The 8,920-nt window shown below is 44.8% G+C and overlaps 1 protein-coding gene across 14 annotated transcripts in view; it reads left to right on the top strand.

Moving 5' to 3' along the window:
• csrnp3 (cysteine-serine-rich nuclear protein 3) overlaps positions 1-8,920 on the top strand; it is a 273,625-nt gene that overhangs the window by 199,248 nt on the left and 65,457 nt on the right. The gene's annotated exons all lie outside the window — the stretch shown is intronic.

The following is an 8,920-nucleotide window of genomic DNA, read 5'->3' as shown; positions in this document are numbered from 1 at the left end:
CTCTCTCTCTCGCACTCTCTCTCTCTCTCTCGCACACTCTCTCTCTCTCTCGCACTCTCTCTCTCTCTCTCGCACTCTCTCTCTCTTGCGCCCTCTCTCTCTCTCTCTCTCTCGCACTCTCTCTCTCTCTCGCACTCTCTCTCTCTCTCGCACTCTCTCTCTCGCACTCTCTCTCTCGCACTCTCTCTCTCGCACTCTCTCTCTCGCACTCTCTCTCTCTCTCTCTCTCTCTCTCTCTCTCGCACACTCTCTCTCTCTCTCTCTCTCGCACTCTCTCTCTCTTGCGCACTCTCTCTCTCTCTCTCTCTCGCACTCTCTCTCTGTCTCGCACTCTCTCTCTCTCTCTCTCTCTCGCACTCTCTCTCTCTCTCGCACTCTCTCTCTCTCGCACTCTCTCTCTCTCTCTCTCTCGCACACTCTCTCTCTCTCGCACACTCTCTCTCTCTCTCTCGCACACTCTCTCTCTCTCTCTCGCACACTCTCTCTCTCTCTCGCACACTCTCTCTCTCTCTTGCACACTCTCTCTCTCTTGCACACTCTCTCTCTCTCGCACACTCTCTCTCTCTCGCACACTCTCTCTCTCTCTCTCTCTCGCACTCTCTCTCTCTCTCCCTCGCACTCTCTCTCTCTCTCTCTCTCTCTCGCACTCTCTCTCTCTTGCGCACTCTCTCTCTCGCACTCTCTCTCGCTCTCGCACTCTCTCTCTCTCTCTCGCACTCTCTCTCTCTTGCGCCCTCTCTCTCTCTCTCGCACTCTCTCTCTCTCTCGCACTCTCTCTCTCTCTCTCTCTCTCGCACTCTCTCTCGCACACTCTCTCTCTCTCTCTCTCTCGCACACTCTCTCTCTCTCTCTCTCTCGCACTCTCTCTCTCTTGCGCACTCTCTCTCTCTCTCTCTCTCGCACTCTCTCTCTGTCTCGCACTCTCTCTCTCGCACTCTCTCTCTCTCTCGCACTCTCTCTTCTCTCTCGCACACTCTCTCTCTCTCTCTCGCACACTCTCTCTCTCTCTCTCTCTCGCACACTCTCTCTCTCTCTCTCGCACTCTCTCTCTCTCTCTCCCTCACTCTCTCTCTCTCTCTCTCGCACTCTCTCTCTCTTGCGCACTCTCTCTCTCTCTCTTGCGCACTCTCTCTCTCTCTCTTGCGCACTCTCTCTCTCTCTCTTGCGCACTCTCTCTCTTGCGCACTCTCTCTCTTGCGCACTCTCTCTCTTGCGCACTCTCTCTCTTGCGCACTCTCTCTCTTGCGCACTCTCTCTCTTGCGCACTCTCTCTCTTGCGCACTCTCTCTCTTGCGCACTCTCTCTCTTGCGCACTCTCTCTCTTGCGCACTCTCTCTCTCGCGCACTCTCTCTCTCTCTCGCACTCTCTCTCTCTCGCACTCTCTCTCTCTCGCACTCTCTCTCTCTCGCACTCTCTCTCTCTCGCACTCTCTCTCTCTCGCACACTCTCTCTCTCTCTCGCACTCTCTCTCTCTCGCTCTCTCTCGCACTCTCTCTCTCGCAACTCTCTCTCTTCGCACTCTCTCTCTCTCTCTCGCACTCTCTCTCTCTCTCTCTCTCTCTCTCGCACACTCTCTCTCTCTCTCGCACACTCTCTCTCTCTCTCGCACACTTCTCTCTCTCTCGCACACTCTCTCTCTCTCTCTCGCACTCTCTCCCTCTCTCTCGCACTCTCTCCTCTCTCTCGCACTCTCTCTCTCGCACACTCTCTCTCTCTCTCTCGCACACTCTCTCTCTCTCTCTCTCTCTCTCTCGCACTCTCTCTCTCTCTCTCGCACTCTCTCTCTCTCGCACTCTCTCTCTCGCACTCTCTCTCTCTCGCACTCTCTCTCTCTCGCACTCTCTCTCTCTCGCATCACTCTCTCTCTCGCACACTCTCTCTCTCGCGCACTCTCTCTCTCTCTCGCACACTCTCTCTCTCTCTCGCACTCTCTCTCTCTCTCGCACTCTCTCTCTCTCTCTCGCACTCTCTCTCTCTCTCGCACTCTCTCTCTCGCACTCTCTCTCTCGCACTCTCTCTCTCGCACTCTCTCTCTCGCACTCTCTCTCTCGCACTCTCTCTCTCTCTCTCGCACTCTCTCTCTCTCTCTCTCTCGCACACTCTCTCTCTCTCTCGCACACTCTCTCTCTCTCTCTCGCACTCTCTCCCTCTCTCTCGCACTCTCTCCCTCTCTCTCGCACTCTCTCTCTCGCACACTCTCTCTCTCTCTCTCGCACACTCTCTCTCTCTCTCGCACTCTCTCTCTCTCTCTCTCGCACACTCTCTCTCTCTCTCTGCACTCTCTCTCTCTCTCTCTCGCACTCTCTCTCTCTCTCTCCGCACTCTCTCTCTCTCTCGCACTCTCTCTCTCTCTCGCACTCTCTCTCTCTCGCACTCTCTCTCTCTCTCTCGCACACTCTCTCTCTCTCTCGCACACTCTCTCTCTCGCACACTCTCTCTCTCGCACACTCTCTCTCTCGCACACTCTCTCTCTCTCGCACACTCTCTCTCTCTCGCACTCTCTCTCTCTCGCACTCTCTCTCTCTCTCGCACACTCTCTCTCTCGCACACTCTCTCTCTCGCACACTCTCTCTCTCTCTCGCACACTCTCTCTCTCGCACACTCTCTCTCTCTCGCACACTCTCTCTCTCTCGCACACTCTCTCTCTCTCGCACACTCTCTCTCTCTCGCACTCTCTCTCTCGCACTCTCTCTCTCTCGCACTCTCTCTCTCTCTCGCACTCTCTCTCGCACTCTCTCTCGCACTCTCTCTCGCACTCTCTCTCGCACTCTCTCTCGCACTCTCTCTCGCACTCTCTCTCGCACTCTCGCTCTCGCGCCTATGTTGTGTATTTTGGACTCACTGCTCCAGGGGAAAAACCTTGTCTGATTACCCTTTCAATGCCTCTCATGATTTTATAAACCTCTGTAAGGTCATCCCTCAGCTTCTGACACACCAAGGGGTATGAAAAAAAGCCTCCGCCTTTCACTATCGCACAAACCCTCGAGCCCAGGCAACATCCTTTTATCAATCTTTTATGAACCCTGAAGTTTCACAGCATCTTTGCTAATAGCAGGGAGGCCAGAATTGCATGCACTATTCCAAAGTGGCCTAACCAGTGTCCTGTTCAGTTGCAGCATAACCTGCCAACTCTGCACTGACCAATAAAGGCAAGCATACGAAATGCCTTCTTCACTATCCTGTCTACTGGTGACTCCACTTTCAAGGAACTATAAATCTACATTCCAGGGATTCTTTGTTCAGCCACACTCCCCAGGATCTTTCCAATAATTGTATAAGTCCTTCCCTGATTTGCCTTTCCAAAATACAGCATCTCTCAATTATCAAAATTCAACTCTATCTGCCACTCCTTGGCCCATTGGCCCATCTGATCAAGATCCTGTTCTACTGAGTTATTTTTCTTCGCTGTCCACTGTACCTCCACGTTTGGTGTCATCTGCAAACTTACTAACCATACCTCCTGTGATCACATCCAAATCACTTATGTAAATGACAAGAAGTGTGACGTACTAAAGTTTGTTGTTTAGAAAGAGTTCATTCAAATTACTCAAATGGCTACTGGTATTATCGCTGGACTGTTAATTCAGAAACCCAGGTAATGTTCTGGGGACCTGGGTTCAAATCCAGCTATGGCAAGTGATGGAATTTGAATTCAGTAAAAAAAAAATCTGGAATTAAGATTTAATGATGACCATGAATCCAATGCTGATTATCGGGGGTGGGAAATAAACCCATCAGGTTCACTACTGTCCTTTAGGGAAGGAAACTGCATCCTTACCTGTTCTGGCCTACATGTGACTCCAGACCCACAGCAATGTGGTTGACTCTGAACTGACCTCCTGGACACTTAGGGATGGGCAATAAACACTGTCAGGTCAGCGATGCCCTCATCCCATTAAAGAATAAAAACAAGTTTTATTGTTTCATAATTGCCTGTTTAGTCTGGATAATGGCGTATTATATGCTTGCTTGATTTGTTTAAGGCTGTTAAAGAAGCTAGCCAGTCAATCAACTGACTTCACACAGATTTCCAGAAAGGATCTGCATTCTCAGCTGTGGTGATGTTTGTTGAAATTTCTGCAAGATCTGAGGTATTTTGAAGTTCTGTAAAGAAACTGTTTGGATTTACAATGAGAATTATCCTTGCATTTCTCTGAGGTAAGAAGGATGTATAGCAACCTGTTGAAAACAGAGTAAGAGCAGCCCCACCTTCTCCAATCCATCCATGTAACAAAGTTTTCTGGGTGCCACACTCATCATACATCTCCAGGCCAAGAGAATCTGCCTGGATTTAACTGAGAAGCAATTGTGCACAACAGTTCACTTGACTATGCATGCTGTTATAGCCTTTGCAGTCTCTGTTTAACAGGACTATCTGGCTAAGGATCTATGGAGTGTGCATGTCACCCAGCTACATTTTCCTAGCATGTAGCCTACGGCTGCATTTTGCAGATAACCAGCATCTGTTTTGCCAGTGTCGGATAAGATGTTATCTTCCCCACTTTGCCCAACAGCTGATGGGGGAGAGTTCATGTTTTGTAGTGGTGGGTGGGCTCTTCCACACACGTTGCATTGGAGCACAAGCTAACAACATCTATTAACTGAATGAAGTACTGTTGTCTCAATGTACATCTAGTGGCTGATCACAAGGACAGCAGCAAGCAGGACTGTGTAAGTATATTATACCAAAATGCTTTTATGGGCAAGGTTTTTTGATCATGGTGTTTCTTGCTTTGCCACCCCGAAGAGTCAGAGGAAGCACATTCCTAAAGATTGCAGTAGCCTGCAGCCAATGAACACTTCAAGGAACATTTTAATTGTCTGGAGATAGAACTTCATTCAGACAGAAGTCATCCCCAAAAAGCAGCCAAAAGTTTGGAATCACCAGCAGTATTAATGGTAATGGTGACCAGGACTTGGAGTACAATCCCATATTGTAAAGTCCTAAATCCTGGAGTCCAGCATCAGGTACAAGCAGGGTGTCTGCTGCTGTGGAGGGGAGGTGAAATCCTAGGGATTGTAGAGAGGCTTGGGTGGGGAACTTGATGGGGAGGACAAAACAGAGCACCCCCACTCCCCCAACTATGGCCTGAGCTGGCAACCTGCTGGACATCCTCCCAGATCCTGAACTCCTCCAGCCGTACTCAAAATTAATAATTAGGTGGCCTCAGTTGGTGTGACCCTAGGTCTGTTCTACCCCATGTAACATTCCATCCACCATCAAGTTGGAAGGCCACCTGAGGCTTGTAAGTGCCCTGGCAGGAGCAGTACAATACTCTATTTCTCTCATGTTTTACTGTATGCTGCTAATTGCTTGCAAGATGTATAATAGGATGACGGGCAGGCGATACTCTCTGCAGATCCGTCTAACTGACTCCTACACAATCCTTGCAAACATACATGGACAGCACAAGGATTTGCATTCATATAGGCTGTTCCATGATCTCAGCATATCCCAAAAAGTTGAGTCTTTGTTGTAATCTAGGGAATCTCATAGCAACTCCCACCAATAGCAATATGATCTCCAGCAATCAGATAACCTATGAGTCAATGGTTTGATTAGAGCAATGGTTAATCTCTCCTGTTCGAGAAATAGCGCCATAGAAGTACAACTGAGTACAGCAGGCTCTGCTCACTAGCTTATCCAAAAGACCACATGTCTAACAATGCTCCCTGAGCACTACACTAAGGTATCATTGCTGAATTATGTGCTCAAGGACCTCTGGGATGGAACTAGAATCAGTGATCTTCTGGCAGATACAAAAGTGCTAATCTTTAAATAAATAACACAACTTAAACAAACTAAGCATTTATTGTTGTCAAAATCAGAACATAATAGGTTTGTGTCAGATGAGGTACAGACCTCTAATTGCCTGGGCTGTCCAAGCACATTCAGCAGATTAAGTGAGAATTCATGGAATTGTACTGCACACAATACAAGGAGACTATTCGGCCAATGTGCCATGACTTTGGGAGACTAGTTAATGAGTTATGTGCCTGCATGTACCCAGTAGCCCTGTAATTATTTTTCCTCCAAGTATTTATCAAATACCTTTGGGAAAAGCACTTTGAATCTACTTCAACTATCCCTTCAGGCAGTGGCTTCCAGATTGTTGTTGTGTCAGAAAAGCTTTGCTCAAGTGATCGGAGTCTTTCACCAATCATTATAAATTAGTAATCTTTGTTTACACACCTTCTCATTACTGTGTCTGAAAATCATTCCATATTTGTAAGCGCCTCTAACTTGTTAATCTTCTTTGCTCTAAGAACAATATCCCTGTTTCTTCAGTCTTTCCACAAGACAAAAGTGCCTCATATGATCTTGGTAAATCCAAGTATAGATTTCTGAAGACGTATCCTTCATAAAATACAATATGCAAAGTTGAAACTATATTCCAGCTGAAGACTAGCTAGCCTTTTGATAAGATGCAGCATAGCTTCACTGCTTTTGTACTGTGTGGATTGAATTTACCACTTGGGAGTATATTTATGGGTTTGGCCATTTTGCTGCAACCCTGATTGATTTTGCCCAGAAATTTTTTCTTTTCTCAAATGTTGTCATTATTTTTTGAGCAATTGAAGCAGCACAGGAGGATTATGAGGACAGACATGAGCTGTCATGAAGGCCTCAGTTCTTAGTGGCTACAGTATTGGTCCTAACATAGCTTGAAGGCCTCATTTACTGTCACCCTTCATTCACCTCAATCTCTCCACCCACATTGTTACCACTTCATAAATGTAATGCATCCCCATTTGCTTTCCATAACTGTCAACAAAATATCCACTGAATAGCATCCTGTAAATCTATGAAATATGCATTGAAAATATTCTACATTCCTTGTGGGAGCTTTCTTTGCCAATCTAACAAAATCCCATCAAGCATCCTGTAGTTAATAATGGAGAAAATGCATTCTTCCACGTGAAAAATCTTTCACTGTTGGTAAAGCTATTAACTTATGTCAAAGGCAAAATCTTTTACTACCATCTTACAACTTTCTAAGATGAGTAGAACACTTTACTGTGCTGAAACCCATTAACACTTTAAACTCAGCCAAGCATTCATAATGGTTCCAGTATTTTTTTTAACGAAAAGGCACTCCCCAAGATGGGGGAAAAAAAGCAGAAGCTTTTCTTTTAACCCCATAAAAAGTGTCATGGTTATTTTTTCTCTAAATATCAAAGTCTATGTAATCTTAAGTTGCACCATTTTAATGATCTTCCAAAATGCCACAACAAGAAACAAAAGTGGTGAGCAGGAAGATATTTGACTTGTGACCTCAGAGGAGATGAATTAGTGTGCCCTAGTGATGTTGAAATAGGTGATTGAAGTGAATCAGGACATGGTAGGTGAGTGGTGAGATGTGAGTTACAAAGTGTTGACAAAAGAGGTAGAGGATTGAAGAGGTTTACTCACCCTGGTGTTTTTGGGAACCTCTTCTTGCATTGACCTGAAGCCACCTCTGACCAGGTCTATTTGCAGGCACCTTTTGATGCACTTTCTCCAGTGTCAGGAAAGTTGCCTTATGGTACTAATTTATTACACTCAAATTTCTGGAGATAAAAGTGAAGCCAAAGTCTTTTGAAGAATTTCTGGTTGTAAATATTTTTCAAACTGTGAAAGTGTAAGGCAAGGTGCAGCTTTGTTTCATGAATTCCATCATCATTTTGAAATGAAGGAATTAATTTTTGACAGTCATTTATGATGTGATAGATCGAAATGTTATGTCAAACTTTTTACTTCAATTCTACTTTCATTTATGTAGATCAGTACCATACCAAAGCATCTCTCAATGTGTGTTTTTTTGTTTTTGAAGAGAAGTGAATGCTAGAGAAGCCTGGTTTAGCAGCATACCTCAAAATAAACATGCCACAGGTGAAAAGTTAACACATTTTGTGGTAGTATTAGTTGAAGTTCTGCAGTGCTGTGTTTTTTGATATCACTTCATGATCTTAGCTTAATCAATCTTAGCTTTACACTTCGAGTGCAATTTTTAAAAAAACACATGGAATGGACCAGAAGGGAGGGAAACTAGAAAAATGTGACAATTAATCATGAAACAGGGAAAAAAAAATTTTAAATCTTCTGCACTAATGTGTGGAATTTTTGCTTTTTATTTACTTTTCTCCTGTGGTCCCTGACTACTTAGATCTATGAGAGACTTCAATTGATATACTGTGATTTTCTTTCTCCTTCTCACATGCCTTCTGTCCCCACCTGCCCTGCTCCGATCCCTCTTTGTCCAATCCAGAAATCCATCTATCTGGATTGTCACACCTTCAAACTGATTACGTTTTGTAAAATTATGCAAGTTTTTCTTATCTGTAAATATTAAGGAGACATGAAAGCAAATTTTCTCCAAAGGGGGGAGAAAAGTCTGTTTAGTACAAGCCAATGCAATGAACAACATGAAGATAGATGAAACCCATGGGAGCTTTATACGAACAACAATTCACAGGCAGATCAAAATGTGTTTGCAGTTAGTCTTCAAATATAATAGAAATACTTCTGATACCGCACAGTGTGCTTTCTCCCACACAGACATATGATCCTTTTTAATTGCCGAATGCAGGAGGAATTGTTCCAAACATGCAATTCTACAAATTAAAAAGAATGAGTTTGTGGGTCTTGGAAGCTGAAATATTTCGTATTGCAAACGCCACTGGCATTTTCTAGTGAAGAAAAATAGAGCATACGCTGGACGTGAAGGATGTTTACCCTTGGGATGCTGGCAATGTGTTGGAATGAAAATCTGGAATAGTCCATCAAGCAGATAGATAATAGAAGCTTTAACCTGGAAAATGGTAATATGTTCTCGTTATAGTCAAATATTAATAAATGTTTTTCTCACACAAACTACTCCAAAATACTTGTCCTAATTAGAGTTTCTGATGTAGAATTCATGTGAAATAATGTAATAT

The sequence above is a fragment of the Stegostoma tigrinum genome, chromosome 7 (assembly GCF_030684315.1).
Source record: "Stegostoma tigrinum isolate sSteTig4 chromosome 7, sSteTig4.hap1, whole genome shotgun sequence".
Classification (NCBI taxonomy): domain Eukaryota; kingdom Metazoa; phylum Chordata; class Chondrichthyes; order Orectolobiformes; family Stegostomatidae; genus Stegostoma; species Stegostoma tigrinum.
This window is presented reverse-complemented; position numbering and strand designations above follow the sequence as displayed.